Raw genomic sequence first — 20,507 nt, forward strand, 5'->3', positions numbered from 1 at the left:
GCTCAGGTCCTGATCTCATGGATCAAGGATTGGTGGCCTCCATGCTTCAGTAGGGAGTCTGCTTGGAAGATTCCCCCCCCCCACCATTCTCTCTCTTTCTCTCAAATAAATAAGTAAATCTTTAAGAAAGAAAGAATTTACAGTGTACACACTTTAATCAGTCTGTACCTACCATGGCAGGCCATCTTCTAATAACTAACTATAATTGGGTCTCCTACTAGGAAAAATAGACTTTTCTTAGACTGTGAAGATATTTCTGAAGATTTTTTTGAAAATACACATGAGAGAAAAAAAGTCTGGTTATATAATTATGAATGAAAATTAGAGAAATTATTTTCAGTGTGATCTTTAGAGTCAGTGGCTCTCCCGAGATAATAGTGAGTTTGTCCTTTTTTTTTTTTGGACCAAATTCAGTAGCTTTATATCACTACAGTACACTTCAAGGTTGTCCAGAATGGGAGATTTTACATAATATGTTACATGTCTCAGTTTTTTCCAAGGGGCTATAAAAACTCAGGTGCCATAGTCTGATAGACATTCCAGAGGTAGAGATGGACATTTTGCTTCTAATCATATGCTAATTTATTTTCATGTGGGTTATTACTTTGAGAATTTCTCAATGCATTCTTGAAGCATTTTCCTTAGGAAGTAAATCTATCTAATTTTTACTGTATTTAGCATTCAAAAATGTTTGTCCTTTCTAGTTTTGTTTAAACAGAGACATGAGTAAATTACAGATAAGGAACTATTCTAGATTAAGAACTTTTCTTATATAATATAATTGCTCAGTCAATTCTTTTCTCACTATATTAGACATATTAACAGAATAAAAAATCAGAATATAAATAGAAAATAGGTGATGTTCATAATAACAATCATCTGAAAACATAAAATGGAGCAGAGTATGGAATTTGAAATAACCAAGATATTTAAATTTCTTGCATGAGCTTATGAAAATTTATGAAATTTTTGGCCTCAATTTCTTTCTTAAAATAGAATTAATAAAATTTATGTTACCTTGTTGTAGAGAATAGGTGAAAAAATAAGGGAACATATACATTTTTGAACATATGTATATTTTTATTTATTTTATACAGTAGATAGCACTTTAGTAGGTATTCAAGAAATGGTATATTAATTTTGTTGGTATTAGAACACATTATAGTTTACAAATATTGTTTTTGTATGGAGTAATATTTTCTTGCTACTTTCCCTTTTTTTACATATAAGAACCTGAAAGTCTGAGAGGCTAGATGATTTTCTCCAGCTTTTACATGTAGAAACTTTCTAAGTGATGGCTTCATATATTCCACAAATATTCTGATGTTTCACATTATCTAATTTAATCATTGAAACAACAAAAAAACCTGAAGCACAGAGAGTTTAAATCATTTTCCAGGGATCACATAGCTAAAGTGTGAGAAATTAGGAGACAAGACCCCTATAGCTGCCAGATAGATCTCAATCTCCTAATACTAGAGTGGTCTGAACCTCAATGAGGCCAAGGAGATCATGCTACATTTCCAATCTAATCTCCATTCTCCCCTTCACTGTTTTTTTTTTTTTTTTTTTTATCTTCTAGCTATACAAACCAGATCACGACCTGAGCTGAAGGCAGAGGCTTTAACCCACTGAGCCACCCAGGCGCCCCTCCAACCACATTTTTAGAACTATGTGTCTGATCTAAGCATTTTACATGTTTATGCATTTAAGTATCACAAAAATTTAATGGGTTGTTACTATCATCATCCTACTTTCACAGACACTCAGTGAGGTAAACTTCCTAAGTTCACCCAGCTCAGCCTTTATATGCTTCCTTTTTTCACGTTACATCTTTTTCTACTCATTCACATTCACATTTCCATGTATTCTATATTTCTAGTTTCTCACTTGTAGATAGCAGTTAGCTTTTGCTTATGAATCCATTCTGGACATCTCTGTCTCTTAGTTGGGATTTTCATAACAAATGTGACCTTACTAGAGTGATGGCTGTTTATGGAACAAACTGCCAAGTGAACACAGAAACTAGAGAGGAGGGAAGTCGTCCCAGGGGAAACAGTATTTGGTTTCACCCTTGAAGAGCAAATGAAGAAGGTTGGCCATGCATGATGACAATAGCATCACTGACAGAGGAAAGAGCATGTGCAAAGTCACAAAATCCCCAAGGCAGTGTAGTATAAGATGTTTGGCCCATGTATCTTTTTTATATGCTTCTCCATTGGAGCACTTGATGCCTTCTACTGGAGAATTGAGTTTTGCTGTCACATTTATACCAGATGAATCCCTTGTACTTTACATCTCCTGGCAGAACCCTGACTAACTGGGCCAGGTTTGGATGTGTTAGATTCCCCAGATCTGCCTTTTGAGGATTAGAACTAGGAAACATGGACACTCATATTGCAAACTGGTGACACAACAAAAAACATATCTGGTGAGGGGGAAAAAGAACTAAAGGTTTATGTAGTAGTTTTGTCTTTATTTACAGAGAATAGTATATTCCTTTCAACATCATTTCCATTTAGTAGCATGGCACTATTTATTCTGGCCATATAGATCTCCTAGACTTACTGCTCTGATGTTTTCAAGATTCCCATGGTGCCTTTTTTGGGTAGCCTAGGAGAAAGAGTAGCAAAAATGACAGCTTATACAATCATGGCAAAGATCGTGTGAGTGAATAAAAAAGAGAAATCAACTCAGTTCTTTCCATTTTATTTGCACTATTTCAGTGTCATGTCATGAATATTTAATGATGCCTCACCGATGTAGAGAAATAGCAGGGTGATATGAACTAAAATGAGAATGGATACTAACATGATGAGAGATGGTTATGTTTTTATGTGTTCTATAAAGTCCCATATACAGTTACGGAATTCTATAAATAATGCCAATACTAGCTTACTACATTCAGTACCTGATGTTCCATTTGAGACTCAGATTGACCATGTTTTCATATTAAAGAAACATAATACTAATCCAAAACAATTTGAAGGAATGGAAAACACTACAAATCAAAGTTGTGAAGAAATGATAGACCATTTTCTTTATGTTAAAAAAAAAAAGTAAAAAGTGTTGATTATGGCAGAGACTTGAATGGACCATAATGAATCCCAGTGGCTGAAAGCAGATTCAAAATAAATGGAGATAATTAACAGATTGGAGATCTGCAAACAACAGGTAATTGGATTATCAATGGATAATTTGTTTCCATGGACATTTTTACTATCTGCACATCTGCAATATTTCATTCTTGTCATTTTGTTCTCTGAAAGAATGTCCTGAAAACTCAGTTAATCCCCTGTATGATCTCTGTAATTAAGTTATTTTGAAGAGATGGGTACTGCATTTTTATCCTCAAACAACATCCAAATCCCTCATTTTAATTACAAATGACACTTTATTTCCGCTGCTTTCTACTGACCCTTTGAAAAGAGTGAAGTTTTTTCATTCTCTAGGGAGCACAAACCCAAGTTTAATAACTTTAATCTTTTAAAATATTGATTGTTAATCTGAGTCTTTTTGCTAGTCATAACAACTCAACATTTCAAGTTTCAAATATCTTTCACCAAATTTCTAACTTGGTTGTAAATTTGAAAGTTTGAATTGTGCAGTGAGCCTCCACATTACCTGTTTTGCTGATTATAGTCATGTCAAGGCAATGGCAGTCAATTTTCTCTTTCTTTAGAGAATATGGAAAACCACTTGCCTGTGTTTGTGGGAAGAGAAGGGGGTGGCTTTCAACATTCTCATAAAGATTTTGTTCAATCTAGCTAAAGCATGTAGCAAAGTTTCAAACACACAAAAAAGCAGTTAATAAGACCAAGACTATTAACCCTTCAGGTCCAAAGTCACAGAAATGGTAAACCAATAATTTTGTGAGGGGGCCATTATGTGTGACAGAAACACCATTAATAATTCTTGGCCTTGGTTTCCACATCCATTTATTCTGTAAAGAGCACACTCAGAAGCCAGACATGTTGGCTTCCTATCCCATTCTCACCTCGTATTAGCTATATACTGTTGTATAAATTATTAAACACCTTGATTTCAGTGTTTTCATCTATGAGTAGAACATAATATTAAGCCCCAAATGCCAAATCTGCAGAAATGATTGGAAGAGTAATGAAAGTCTTAGAGCAGTGTCTCTTAGCACATAGTTATCACTATGTTAACATTTATTATTGTTATTATAGTCAATAGAATAACCATGGTTGTATGAACTCATAGGTAAATGAAGCTGTGAAAGTGATCTTGAATTTAATCAGATGTTACTATAATATTAAGTGTTGTGGTGCTACAAGAATGAATCCTTTTGTCAAGTTCTATGGTCCTCAAGACTGAACCAAAGATATTTAAATATCATATGATTGATATCTCATTAAATATTACATAATTGACTAAAAATTGTGATTTTTAAGTGAAAAGTATGCTGCTTTTAAATATAGTATTAGAACATTTTAAGACAACTTGACACCATATTTGTTAATTTACTTTTTTGGGTTCATGACATTTACATAAGTTTTCAGAAAGTTTGATAGAATGTTGAAATATTTAGAAGGGTTATTTATTTATTAAATTTATAAAGACCACTGGAACCATTTGAAATATATAATATAAAAATTAGTTGAGTGCCCTTAAAAATAATTGTCCAAATTTTGTTTTTACAAAAACATGAGCTAGTATACTGAAGTAATAGATTTCCAAAAAATATATAAACTTTTAATATTTAAACAAAAGAAACTCTGGATAATCTTTCCTTGGGGGAAAAATCTTCAAAGGAAAGTGTGTGTGTATATATGTATATTCATTAGTATCATATTTAACAATCATTATCATCTTCAAATTGGCTGGATAATTTACCATCAACCTTTACTCCTACTAGATTATGAAATTTTTCTGAAATTTTGAAAAAAATTGAAAATTGTTTGGGGTTCCAGATATTGTACTTGGGAATCATAAACTGGATAATAATAAGGTTTAATTTGTTGAGATTTTGAGAGAAAGGATAACATACATATTTACACTATCCTCTGTAGTCTAAGAGACAAGTATTATATTTCAAGGTAAAAAAGACCATTGGTAACTGGAGCCTTCTTATTTGAGCAGGATCACATGAAAATGGGAAGTCAATGAATATAAAGTTCTATGGTACTAGTGGGAAAAGCAATGGCTACAAGAGAATGAGAATATTTAAACCCTCAAAACTTCCTGCCACTTCTCTGTGTTTTTCAAAACAAAGGCTTTTCTTTAAAAACTTTTATGTTTGCACATTTTATATGATTCTGTCATTATTTTCTCTTTGTTCTTCTCCAGATTTGAATAAGCACTTTTGTAATTGGGATTATAATAGTGTCTGGTCTCAGTTATCACCTTAGTGGAACCAAGGATAGGATTTCTGTAGACATTTAGATAAGTGTTTTAGGTCAGTGATCCTTGGGGGAGGAGGTAAAGAGAGAAGGGAAGAGGCAAGAGCTAAAATTTGCTGATAATATAGCAGGTACCTACTGTCATTAATTTGTGATCCCTTAATAAAAATCATCTTGGCATAGTTATCCATGTTTAAAGATTACAAATGACCCAACCAAAAATCTGAGATTGTGACTAAGGTCACATAGTGATTAGTAGGATGGGTGTCAAATTCAAGTCTGATGCCAAAGTCTTTAATTTTTCTAAAAATAGTAAAGGAAATAAAAACAAGTGATAAAGTCAGATTTGTTTCCCCCCTTCTCTGCTCCTCTATTTTAATTTTTTAAATGTATATCTTAATTTGACCTTTATAATTAAATTTATCATGAGAAGTCTATTTGCTTATCCCTGAGAGACATATTATTATGATCTATGTCTGCTAGGTTGAATATCTCACTAATTTACGGAAGTCATTTTTCATTCTTAATTTATTTTTTATCTGTTATTTTCCATTATGTTTTTGCCACGTGGTATTAAATGGTACAAGAATCTTTCTTAATGATTCTCTAAAGTATATGGAATCAATGCCCACGGCCAAATTTATTTGCTTTCACTGGAATAGTAATGTTAATGTCAAGTGTCTGTGTTTTTACCTTTAGGATCTGTTTTAATGACTGTATGTTTAAGTAATCCATGACTTTTGAATGTGTACCAAAGTGAATTACTTTGCCTCACACCATTGCAACAATCCATTCAGCCAGAAGAGGCCAACAGAACACAAATTAATGACACTTGCATTGATTCGGTGTGAGTGTAAGTTACTGTAATGGGAATGTCTACACTGTCTTGAATATTTTTTCAACTGGCTTTGAACAAGTAGTGTAACTGTGTTTCTTCAGTGTATCACCAATTGGTTTGGGGAGGAGATGAAATTATAGCTATCTGTTCCCATTGTTTACTTGCTGCCAGACATTATGTTAAATATATTACAAGCATTTTCTCAATAGGATATGGGCTTTAATTAGTTGAGAGTTCTTATTTATTTGTGTGTGTATTTTTTTAACAAAAGTTTTATCCTAAACTTTGTATCAGAATGCAAAATAGAAGTTTCAAATGATAGCTTTCTTTTTGGGAAAAAAAAAAAAACATTTTATTACCACTGTTATTTCTGTAGTATTCCTGAGAATATGAGAAGATAGAATTAGAAAAAGAGTGAAGAATCTGCCTTGGGTAGCACTTGGGACTTTCAGGTAGTTTGGGGGTTGCAAAATTGTCAATGGAGTTGACATTTCTTAGTGCCTCTTTGGAAAGACTATTTCCTGCGGTTGTGGCAACAGTTCTGAGGGTCTGTTCAGGCCTTGCAGCAAGGGAGGAACGGTTAAAAATCTTGATAGAGGGTGACTTCAGATTAATCGCTAAGTTAACCAGGGACTTCTTCATGACCACCTGATAGTTTGTGTCAGCTTTTCTCCCCTTAGCTCTGTCTGTGGTTACACTGAGGGACTCCGACAGCCGTTGGGTATGGTGGCTTCACTGCATTCTTTATGGAGAAATTCTGCCCATTATTTCTGTGTTCTGAGTCTTTCTCTATGTTTATTCTTTTATTTTAAAGCAATTCATTTAGTGACCACTGTGTGTCAAACTCTGACAATTCTCATCTTACTGCAGATCATTTTCCATGTGTTATCTGAGACACAAAAAAATGAATATTACTTTTTACTTCTGAGGCTGCACCATAGAGATCAAGTGTTTTGTAGGGGTCATTTGTATAAGCAGTTTCTATTTTTAAAAATACGCAAATTAGAAAAGGTTTAAGAAGTGACCCTGGAATTTTGACTAAGGCAGGGCTCAGTAAATAGAAATTTACTGCTACTGTCCCTCTTTCATAGATGAAGCAATTAACTGGGTTGGTGAGTTAAGGAAACTTCCTGAACTGATATGCCTATCAAGTGTTAGAGATGAAAAGAGACCTCGGTTTCATCAAATATCTGGACTCTTAATAACTAATAAAAATATTTAAACTTTTAGTGACAGAGATGATGCTAATGATTTGATTCTACAATATTAGTTTCTTTGTTCTTCAAATTTCATGAAGGCTGATGTTTTAAGACTATGAAGACTGCTTCACTTGTAAATGACTTAAACACAACTTCTAATGAGGGTTGTTAAAGCAATGGAAATCAAGTACTGTTCTGGAATTAAAAGACAGACTGTCTTTTTCTAGAGATACACAGTTTGCAACACCTAAACGACTTTTCTGAGTTAAATTTATTAAATAGGACCCTCCTACATGGATAATGTTTGTTCTTTGAGAAAAATTATTAAAGCCACTGAATAATAATCTAAACATCTTGCAGTGTGTCTGCATGTTTTGGTGTCTTGTACCCAGGCATAGTTTGCCAACTAGTAGTGCTCAAGTTGAAAATATGTTATTGGGGGATGCCTGGGTGGTGGCTCAGTCGGTTAAGTGTTAGAGTCCTGGGTTGAGCTCCTTGCTCAGCAGGGAACCTGCTTCTCCCTCTGCCTGCCACTTCCACTCTTGATTTTGGCTCAGTTTGTGATCTTGGGGTCATGAGATAGAGCCCCATGGCTTCACACTCAGTGGAGAGTCTGCTTGATATTCTCTCCCTCTAGCTTTGCTTCTCTCCCTGCTTATATGTGCATGTTCTCTCTTTCTCTCTCAAATAAATAAAATCTTTTAAAAATTTTTATAAATGTATTTATATCTATCTTTATATAACTACTTTACCAGTTTGTCTGAAAAGGGCTCATTTCAATTTATAAACTGGCTGACTGGTCCAACAAAAGAAACATTTAGATCATGGGAATCAGTTGCACTCTTTGCACATGTTTACAAAAGTAAGCAACTTATCTTCCTGGTCTTCTTTTGTTAAAATAACAAGGATGTGATGATGTACAGCAGATGCCATGGCTGTTCTCTTCTTCATGGTGGGACTCATTTTCTACAAAACTCTGGAGGTCCGCATTCACATAGACTGCATTTTTGCTTTACCTTACCTCTTTTACCATGTGTTATTTTCTGCTCTGTTGCATTTAGTTAGGCCTTCCAGAAACATCTGCCAAAATATTTGATAATTTTTGATGGCACCAATGGCTTACTTGAATTCCTACATGGTGGTAAGCCATGACTTCAAGTTTGAAGAATGTCCTTGCTCTCATAAGTAGTAACTCAGTATTTTTAGACATGCAAATTCCATAAGACAAAAATAAGTCAATTTGTTGGGATTTTATTTACTACCAAAGATATTGTTTGTTCAGGAAAAAAGTAATGGAAACACTGCTACAGGTATTGGAAGCAGTTACTAAATAAATAAGTAAAAGAAGAAAATTTTCTTTTGTCTGTTGAAACCTTCTGGTGTTGTCAAGTCATTTTGTATCTGATGTTCAAGGGAGATAGGGCTGCTCTCTTCAAAGGCTCATGAGAAAAAAAAATCAACTTTGCAACTTCTGAGGAAGAGAGGAAGAAGGTAATGATGAGAAAATATTTGTGTTATTCCTCAAATCAAATTGAAATTTGAAAGTATTAATTAAAAGTCTCCCTGGGAAGCTAAGCTTTATTAATACTAACAGGTTGATGGAATGATATAGTGTTCTTTTTCTATTTCATTTGAAAATATGGAAAGGATAATATTTTAATGATTAAAGTAATCCAGTTTATATTTTTATAGTCCTTGTATGTGTGTGTTTTCTTTCAAATCTAATTTATTAGAAAGACATATTGATTCTCTTCTCACTGATACACAGGTGCAGAGATCATTAGAATATGTATAACCTGACTTAATCATATGGGTAGATTACTGATTTATTTGTTTACAGAGAAGAGTGTCTTTCATCTTAATAATATGTTTTTAGACATTCAGCCTACAGGAGGATATATATTATCACTTCTCTTCCATACACCTGAGAAAATCACTTGTTTTGCATTCTCTTGACACCAACCAATAGTGTTTATAACACATTTGTTAAAGAATAATTTGCAAGAAAAAGTAAAATCATGACTCTCGTACAGAGATAAAATGAACATGCAATAAACACTGAACTTAACTCATTATTAATGAGCTATCTAAGATGTTACAACTAGTTCAAAAGAGAATGCCAAGAACAGACACATTTATTAATCAAGAATATTAAAATGAATGTGCAAATGAGAGAGGGCAAACTGGGTTCTAACACAGTGACAGAGAGAAGTCAATTGAACCTTTCCCAGACAAAATTTATTTTCTTGTGTATAAATAAGAATCATTTTGCATTGCCATGAATTACCTATAAAGTGTTATCTATAACTTGCAAATAGCTCAAAGGCAACGAATTATTGGAATCAGAGAACTAGGAAATGTGTGTGGTAACAAATACATAGTTGTCCCCTGGAGATACCCAGTAACTTCTTATACTTACTTCAAATTGTCTTACACACTGTAGTGTTCTGGTTAATACGTTAGCTACCTCTCTGATTATATTCTGCATATTTGTACATCTTTTTCCTTCTAGCTAGGTACTGGCTTCTCTGGGTCAGGAACTGTGCTTTGAATTTTGTTTGTTTGTTTGTCTCCTTGCTATTCCCAATATAGGACTGGGAGAAAAATGACTACTTCTTAAATAGCTGTGGAATTAAATTATGACATTAGGTGTTATTGGTCAACCACAATGAAACTTCAATATTCATGGTGTGCTCAATAACACACTGTGAAAAATGTTTTTGGAAGCTTAGGGGAAGAATGTTTATTCTGCTGGGTGTTGCTGGTGAATAGCAACACCTTCAGCCTTGTTTCATGCTCTTCATTTATGTATGCTTTTATACATTTTGACTGGTGAGAATTTCTTTGACCCCAACTTAGCCTAAACATCCCCCCCCAAAATAATAAATGGGTAGAACTTTAAATGAGACATATCTAGATTCAAATCCAGCTCTACAATTTAACCCATAGGAGCTGTGTGACCATAGAAAGAGATGATTGTTGAGACTTAGGTTTTTATTTTCTTCATTTTTTAAACTGAGATAATAACACTGTAACCCAAGAATGTTATGAGGGTTATATAACATATATTAAAAGCTTAGCCTATGGAGGAATGCATAAATACTATTTTCCTCTTCCTCTTTTTTCCTAATTTAAGTTAAATGAGCGAAAAATCAAACTGAAGACATACTCTGCTGAACACAGCTTCAGACTTGAAATTAGCCTGAATACTCAAAACAGATTTTTTTAAAAATTTTAGTTTATAAGATTAGTTTCTACCATTGCTTTAAACTTGAAGATGGAAAATGTACTTTAAGCTTAGGACAACTTTTTAAAAACCAATACCTTGTTTCATAATAATGAGAAAAAGCTGAGTTTATTAAAGGATTTTTTCTCCCTTTTCACCTGTTAGAAGATAAAAAATGTCAGAATATTTCTGGAATGCAAATATTTCCTCTTGTAGTCCATTCATTCCACCCCTCACCCCACATTTCTCTCTCTCTCTTTCTCGCTTTCATAATTAGGGGAGTCATCCAGTTCAGAAAACAGATTAACCATTGTATTTATATTCCAGGACAGAAAATATCAGCATTCGGACAGAACATTCAGTATGCATGCAGAGTTAGTCGAACATTCTCTTATTCCTTTGGTATATAAAAACTGAAAATCATGGGGCACATGGGTGGCTCAGTGGGTTTAAGCCTCTGCCTTCAGCTCAGGTCATGATCTCAGGGTCCTGGGATCGAGCCCCGCATTGGGCTCTTTGCTCAGCAGGGAGCCTGCTTCTCTTCCTTTCTCTCTGCCTGCCTGTCTGCCTGCTTGTAATCTCTGTCAAATAAATTAATCTTAAAAAAAAAAACAAAAAACCACAACCAAAAATCAGTCTCTTGAAAGCCTAATTATTTGGGTGGGAGTAGTATATAATATTTTCTTTGCCAATCCCAAATGGAGATATATATATATATATATATATATATATATATATATATATATATATATATATATATCTATCCTTTTACATGCTATTTCTTCATTTTTATTTTACAGAGGGCCTTTTAGTTACTACAGCAAAAAATCAGCTTGGGAGTTGCATACTTTGATGCGATTTTAAACAATACTTATTCTCTCAGAAACAAATTTTGCACTCTTTGTGTGCTAGTATTTTTATGGCAGTGACATAATTACTTTTTTCCCCCTAAAAAAACAAAAACAAAAACAAAACAACAAAACAAAACCTCACCAAAACAACAGAAACAATGACTGCATCTGCTGAGGAGTGAAAACATTTGGAGCAACTTTAATTACTGTGCTGTTTATTTGTGAATTATTTGTCAGAACAGTTTTGTTACCTTATTGTCTCCTCGAGGTTGCTGACTATTTAAAAACAAACACAAGCTAAACATAAATAAACGGATATATCATGTCCTCTGGAAAGCATCTGAATAATGGGAAATTAAGTGTTGTCTTCGCCATTGATGTGTTTAGAGATTCCTGGGCTTCTGTGGAGATTTTTAAGCATATGTGAGGTCATTGTAAGTGATTCTTCAGTAGAAGGGTTTTCAGAGACTGAAAAATCCCTTCTAAAGCCCAATCACAGGAAAATTTAAAAAAAAAAAATTTATTTACCTAACATAAAAAAAAAAGAATAAAAACTGTATATTAAAAAAAAAAAAAAAAAAAAAAAAGAAGAAGAGATCCAAACTTGGGATGAAATTACTACTGAGGAAAACTGTGTCACTGTTTATATTAAGGGTCAAGAACTTTCTGCAAAAGGCCAGGTACTAAACACCTTTCTTTTCCCAACCTAATGGCCCATGGTTCCCACGGAAGTTATTCAACTTGGCCAATATAGTGCAGAAGTCACCAGAGTGGCACAACTGTGAGTTAATAAAATTTTATTTTCAAAAAATGAAAAAAAAAATTTATTTATTTATTTGACCGAGATCACAAGCAGGCAGAGAGGCAGCAGAGAGAAAGAGAAGCAGGCTCCCCGCTAAGCAGAGAGTCTGAGGCAGGACTTGATCCCAGCACCCCGAGATCATGACCTGAGCCGAAGGCAGAGGCCCCCACCCACTGAGCCACCCAGGCGCCCCAAATCTTCAAATTTTACTATAGCAAATTCTGATGCTCCAGGCTTTGGATACCAGAACTTGGTAGATTATATCTTGAATACTTCGGCATTTGGAAGCTTATCTTAAAGGAGCTGAAATTAAAAAAAAAGAAAAAAATGCGGGCCACATACCGAAGAGAGCTGACAATGCTCACATGACCAGCATTCTAGATGGTTTTAATTTATGGGCTGATCAGATGTGAACCGAATCCTACTTCCTTCTCATTAGCGATAATTAACAATTAATGGAGCAGGAGAGAAGTCAATCTTACAAGATTCTTTTCTTCTGTAAGAGATCTGATTATAGGTTACATTTTCCCTTTGGAAATTTTACACACACTGAGATAGTGGTTAATATAGGGGGTTAAAAAGTGCCTAAATTTCCGAATTAGTTACATTGCATATCAGTAAAACTTCAAAAATATTAAAGACTAACTTCAAGAAAAGGGTGATTCAGAGTGGAGGAGACTTCGCATTGTCCACTTTTTTAAACAATTGATATGTAGTCAGGATATGTAGTGATGAAGAACAAAATATCACGGCAAGAAATGAACAGGGATTTGAACTGTATGTCCCGCTGAGAGGCCGATTCATCCAAAACCAAACTTCTCATCCTGTCCCTACTTTGCTCCTATGCTAATATCGTTCAGATTGAGTGAGTGAAGGTTATTGGCCCAGTTGTTTACACTAAATATTTTGAAGCTTTTCCTAATACCGTCCTTATTATGTAGAGCCCAGCAACTTCTTAGGCTTTTGACTCTGCCTCCTATTTATTGTTAGAATTTGTTTATTGTCCTTTTTCTCCCTGTTCATCACCCTGGACTAAACTATGAGCCTCTCTGGAGTGTCCTACAGAAACAGATCGTGACTGGCCTCTGTCTTGAGGCTTTTTTGTTCTTTTAATTATTTCTTAATCATATAGCCAAAGTAGTCTTCAAAATCTGATTATGTCAATCCAACCCATTCTATCTCTCTATCCCCCAACACACACACACACACACACACACACAGTTAAAAATTGATTCATTTTAGGAGAAATTCTCAAATACATATCATGGCTTATTGTTTCCTGAATAATCTGTCCTCTGTCTGTCTCTCCAGCATCTGTATCTAAACTCCTATATCTGCCCTTTAACTACCCAGCCTTGAACAACTAAATTTTTGTGCCAACATTCCCAGCAAAACTTTGAGGCTCACTATGAAGGGATTGATAGTTTAGTTTAATGTGGATTGTGTAGTTAGGTATGAAGTTACCTTTGCTGCTGGAACTATGTGGTTTTCTGAAAACCAAAACTGTGACATTCTGGAAACAGAGGGAATGCTTGCTAACAAGATAACCCACCAGTATCCACTAGATGAGTATTTCTAAAATTTTAACCTGCATAGGAATTACCTAGGATGTTGTTAAAATGCAGATTCTGATAAGGGGTGGGGCCCGAGATTTTGTTTGTCTAACAGGTTTCCAGGTGATGTGGATGCTGCTGGTCAACAGATATCTGAGCAGTAAGGCGTTAGAGTGTTTTCCTTACATGTGTATCAGATAAAGTGGAGTCATTAGAATCTGAGCTTGGGAATCAGAGAGGCTAGGATTCAAATTCTGAATCCAGGTTTTACTTGTTGGCCAACTTTGGTAAGTTACATAAAACCTCAAAGACGGGTCCTGGGATTGAGCCCCGCATCAGGCTCTCTGCTCAGCAGGGAGCCTGCTTCCTCCTCTCTCTCTGTCTGCCTCTCTGCCTACTTGTGATCTCTGTCTGTCAAATAAATAAATAAATCTTTGAAAAAAAAAACAAAACAAAAACCTCAAAGCCTCCGTTTTCATATCTGTTAAAGAACAGCACCTATGCAGAGGATCTTTTGAATATTAAGTAAGACTATATATTCATAGTGATTCATATAGGCTTGCAATGTTCAATATTGTTATATGCATATGGGATAAAACACAACACACTAGTTAAGATCATTACTTTCGAAGAAGTTACTGTGTTCAGAGAAAGAACAAACATGGCTGTGTGAAAATCTATGCAGTCTTATTCAATACAAAAATGCCATTACCAGTGACATAAAAAATGTAATTATTAGTAAAAATCAATAAAAGTATAATATTTTTTAATTCATTAGATGGAAACTAAATTAATGGAGTTTTCTCCTGGCTGTATTTCTTTTTAATATATATTAGGAGAAGACAATTTAGAATGAAATTATAATTCTTTCCAAAGACTAAAAAAGATGTAGTCTCCATTTATTTATCTGCTTACAGAATTAACATGTAGCTTTAAAAAGAAAAGAAATTAAGACTTACATATTGGTCAGGTCAAAAATATTTTGATTCGTTTTTTTCTATATGCTTAGAATTCTATGAAATAAGACATAATGTACATGTATCTAAATTGCACGTCAACATCAAATTACAGCTTACTTTGGGAAAGTTAGTTCTTTCTTGAATTCTGCGAGAGAAGCAGGCTACATTACTTTTGCCTTGTTTGTCCAAGACAGCTGACAGAAAGATGAGAATACACATGTTCTCTTCCTAAGGTCACTGTTTCTGGTTGAAAGAAAAGGACCTAAGTCTTTACTGGATGAACTCATTTGCATTTGGCTGCAAATTGAGAATAACATAGACAGAGGGGTAGGTGGGAGATGTATTTAGCCAAATTTGAAATGATGGAGGAAAAGAGTGACTGTAACTTCACAGATAAAGATGTTGTAGGACCTTCCCTTACTGTGCCCTTTGAGTTAAGATAGAAAGGAAATGCCTCAATATTAATGTCCTTGAGAATTATAATTTGCATTCAAATGATTATGCAATCAGCAATAAAGTCCTATCTTTATGTTAAAATCCAGTGCTAACCTTACAAAACATACCAATGGAGTAGGAAATGTACATGTATTATAAACTGGGATGAGTATTTTTTAAATGTAATATTTGTTGTAATATATCCCTAATTTTCCCTGAAAGGAGTTACTATTTTATGAAAAGTGACATAAGACACATGACTAAATTCACCCCAAAACTTAATTTAAAAACATGAAAAAAAGCAGCAGCAGCCACAGTACTCATGGTATTTGATGACGGTCTGATGGCATTTGCTGCTGCTGCTGCTGTTTCTTCTTCTTCTTCTTCTTCTTCTTCTTCTTCTTCTTCTTCTTCTTTATGGTATTTGCTTCTTGAACTTAAACTTGATTTTCATGCAACTAAGTTTGGGGAACGTATTGGAGAAAGTCTGAAGATAGTAGGATGTTTCTGGACCAATCTTGCTGCTTCAATTGTAATCCGTCTCTACCAATCAAAGTACAGAGACAGATTAGATTTAAAAAAATAGAAGTATTATTCAGGGATTTTACGATAGGGGTGGAGAGTGGGACTAGTATGTGGCCTGTGAACGCAGGGTTGGGGCGGACCCAAGAAATCATTTTGTGTCAGAAGAAAAATAAAAGAGAAATGAGATCTATCAATGTGTCCACAAGAAGCAACTCCTAATCAGGTTCTCTCCCTCATTTCAAAAAAAAGTTGCTTCTTTATTATGTTACTTATCTATACAGCACATGAGAAATCCTTTTATAAAGAAAAATATGATAAAGATAAGGAGACTTTAAAGTCAAATCATTTTTCTTTACTTTTGGACAGTGATTTTGCCCCTAAGGGACACTTGGCAATGTTTTAGAGACATTCTTACAAGTAGGGGGAGGATGGTTTTGGCATCTAGTAGACAGGCCAGGGATGGTGTTAGACATTCTATAACACACAGGACAGTATCCTACAAAAGAAGTTTTTCCACCCCAAATGTTAATAGAGCTGAGAATAAGAAATCCTACTTTGGGGCCCCTTAGTGGCTCAGTGGGTTAAGCCTCTCCCTTCAGCTCGGGTCATGATCCCAGGTTCCTGGGATCGAGCCTCGCATTGGGCTCTCTGCTCAGTGGGGACCCTTCTTCCCCCTCTCTCTGCCTGCTTGTGATCTCTCTCTCTCTGTCAAATAAATAAATAAAATCTTAAAAAAAAAAGAAATCCTACTTTGGAATTAGAAAGCATTCATTGTTTGTTTGCTTATTTGTTGAGGTACACTCAGCATAAATAATTTCAGTAATATAACATAACTCAATATTTGTGTATATTGCAAAATGATAAGTGTAGTAAGTCTGCATAACATATGTCACCATACACAGTTATGGAACTATTTTCTTGTGATGAGAACTTTGAAGATTTACTCTCTTTGTAACTTTCAAATGTGCCATACAGTATTATTAACTATAGTAATCATGTTGTACATTACATTCTCATGACTGACTTATTTTAAAACTGTATAAATCTCTACCTTCTGATGCCCTTCACCCATTTCACCCACCTTCCATCCTTCTGTCTTTGACAGTCACCAATCTATTATCTGTAACTATGAGTGTGTGTGTACTTGATTCCACATAAGTACGATCAAATAATATTTGTCTTTCTCTAATTTATTTTACTTAGCACATGTCATCAAAGTCCATCATGTTGTAGCAAAAGATGTGATTTCATTTTTTCTGGCCAAATAATATTACATTGTTTATGTAGATACTGTATTTTCTTTTTTTTTAATCTTTATTTTTTTATTTTTTTATAAACATATAATGTATTTTTATCCCCAGGGGTACAGGTCTGTGAATTGCCAGGTTTACACACTTCACAGCACTCACCATAGCTCATACCCTTCCCAATGTCTAACCCCACCCCCCCCCCCCCCCCCCCCCTCCCCCCAGCAACCCTCAGTTTGTTTTGTGAGATTAAGAGTCACTTATGGTTTGTCTCCCTCCCGATCCCATCTTGTTTTGTTTACTCTTCTCCTACCCCCCCAACCCCTCATGTTGCATCTCCACTTCCTCATATCAGGGAGATCATATGATAGTTGTCTTTCTCCGATTGACTTATTTCGCTAAGCATGACACCCTCTAGTTCTATCCACGTCATCAACAAATGGCAAGATTTCATTTCTTTTGATGGCTGCATAGTATTCATATATATATATATTCATATATATATATATATATATGTATTTATGGTGAGGTGTAGGATGTGTCTTTGCATATATATATACATACATACATCTCACCTCTTCTTTATCCATTCATCTGTTGATGGGCATCTAGTTTCTTTCCATAGTTTGGCTATTGTAGACATTGCTGCTATAAACATTCAGGTGCACGTGCCCCTTCAGATCACTATGTTTGTACCTTTGGGGTAAACACCCAGTAGTGTGATTGCTGGGTCATAGGGTAGTTCTATTTTCAACTTTTTGAGGAACCTCCATGATGTTTTCCAGAGTTGTTGCACCAGCTTGCATTCCCACCAACAGTGTAGGAGGGTTCCCCTTTCTCCGCATCCTCACCAGCATCTGTCATTTCCTGACTGATTAATTTTATCATTCTGAATGGTGTGACATGATATCTCATTGTGGTTTTGATTTGTATTTCCCTGATGCCAAGTGATGTAGAGTACTTTTTCATGTGTCTGTTGGCCATCTAGATGTCTTCTTTGCAGAAATGTCTGTTTATGTCTTCTGCCCATTTCTTGGTTGGATTATTTGTTCTTTGGGTATTGAGTTTCTAAGTTCTTTATAGATTTTGGACACTAGTCCTTTATCTGATATGTCATTTGCAAATATCTTCTCCCATTCTGTCAGTTTTCTTTAGTTTTGTTAACTGTTTCCTTTGCTGTGCAAAAGCTTTTGATCTTGATGAAATCCTAATCGTTCATTTTTGCCCTTGCTTCCCTTGCCATTGGCAATGTTCCTAGGAAGACGTTGCTGCGGCTGAGGTCGGAGAGGTTGCTGCCTGTGTTCTCCTCAAGGATTTTGATGGATTCCTTTCTCACATTGAGGTCTTTCATCCATTTTGAGTCCATTTTCATTCGTGGTGTAAGGAAATGGTTCAATTTCATTTTTCTGCATGTGGCCGTCCAATTATCCCAACACCATTTATTGAAGAGGCTGTCTTTTTCCTATTGGACATTTTTTCCTGATTTGTTGAAGATTAGTTGACCATAGAGTTGAGGGTCTATTTCTGGGCTCTCTATTCTGTTCCATTGATCTATGTGTCTGTTTTTGTGCCAGTACCATGCTGTCTTGATGATGACAGCTTTGTGATAGAGCTTGAATTCCGGAATTGTGATGCCACCCACTTTGGCTTTCTTTTTCAATATTCCTTTGGCTATTCGAGGTCTTTTCTGGTTCCATATAAATTTTAGAATTATTTGTTCCATTTCTTTGCAAAAAATATCATTTCTTTGATAGGGATTGCATTAGATGTGTAGATTCTTTAGGTAGCATAGGCATTTTCACAATATTTGCTCTTCTAATCCAGGAGAATGGAACATTTTTCCATTTCCTTGTGTCTTCCTCAAGTTCTTTCATGAGTATAAAGTATACTATAAAGTATAGTTTTCTGAGTATAGATTCTGTGCCTCTTTGGTTAGGTTTATTCCTGGGTGCAATTGTAAATGGGATTGACTCCTTAATTTCTCTTTCTTCTGTCTTGTTGTTGATGTAGAGAAATGCAACTGATTTCTGTGCACTGATTTTATATCCTGACATTTTACTAAATTCCTGTACAAGTTCTAGCAGTTTTGGAGTGGAGTCTTTTGGGTTTTCTGCATATAGTATCATATCATCTGCGAAGAGTGATAATTTGACTTATTCTTTGCTGATTTGGATGCCTTTAATTTCCTTTTGTTGTCTAATTGCTGTTGTGAGGACTTCTAGTACTATGTTGAATAGCAGTGGTGATAACAGACATCCCTACCATGTTCTTGACCTTAGCATAAAAGCTTTCAGTTTTTCTCCATTGAGAATGATATTTGCGGTGGGTTTTTCATAGATGGCTTTGATAATATTGAGGTATGTGCCCTCTATCCCTACACTCTGAAGAGTTTTGATCAGGAAGGCATGCTGTACGTTGTCAAATGCTTTTTCAGCATCTATTGAGAGTATCATATGGTTCTTGTTCTTTCTTTTATTAATGTGTTGTATCACATTGATTGATTTGCGGATATTGAACCAAACTTGCAGCCCTGGAATAAATCCCACTTGGTCGTGGTGAATGATCCTTTTAATGTACTGTTGAATCCTATTGGCTAGTATTTTGGTGAGAATTTTCCCATCTGTATTCATCAAGGATTTGGTCTGTAATTCTCTTTTTTGATGGGATCCTTGTCCGGTTTTGGGATCAAGGTGATGCTGGCCTCATAAAATGAGTTTGGAAGTTTTCCTTCCATTTCTATTTTTTTGAGCAGTTTCAGGAGAATAGGAATTAGTTCTTTAAATGTTTAGTAGAATTCCCCCGGGAAGCCTTCTGGCCCTGGGCTTTAGTAGAATTCCCCCGGAAAGCCGCCTGGCCCTGGGCTTTTGTTTGTTTGGAAATTTTTGATGACTGTTTCAATCTCCTTACTGGTTATGGGTCTGTTCAGGTTTTCTATTTCTTCTTGGTTCAGTTGTGGTAGTTTATATGTCTCTAGAAATGTATCCATTTCTTCCAGATTGTCAAATTTGTTTGCATAGAGTTGCTCATAGTATCTTCTTATAATTGTATTTCTTTGGTGTTAGTTGTGATCTCTCCTCTTTCATTCATGATTTTATTTATTTGGGTCCTTTCTAATTTCTTTTTGATAAGTCTGTCCAGGGGGTTATCGATCTTATTAATTCTCTCAAAGAACCAGCTCTTAGTTTCGTTGATTTGTTCTATTGGTTTTTTTTTTGGTTTCTATTTCATTGATTTCTGCTCTGATCTTTATGATTTCTCTTCTCCTGCTGGGCTTAGGGTTTCTTTCTTTTTTTTTTTTTTTAAGATTTTATTTATTTATTTGATAGAGAGAAATCACAAGTAGATGGAGAGGCAGACAGAGAGAGAGAGGGGAAGCAGGCTCCCTGATGAGCAGAGAGCCCGATGCGGGACTCGACCCCAGGACCCTGAGATCATGACCTGAGCCGAAGGCAGCGGCTTAACCCACTGAGCCACCCAGGTGCCCCTTAGGGTTTCTTTCTTTTTCTTTC

The sequence above is a fragment of the Mustela nigripes genome, chromosome 1 (genome assembly GCF_022355385.1).
Source record: "Mustela nigripes isolate SB6536 chromosome 1, MUSNIG.SB6536, whole genome shotgun sequence".
Lineage (NCBI taxonomy): Eukaryota > Metazoa > Chordata > Mammalia > Carnivora > Mustelidae > Mustela > Mustela nigripes.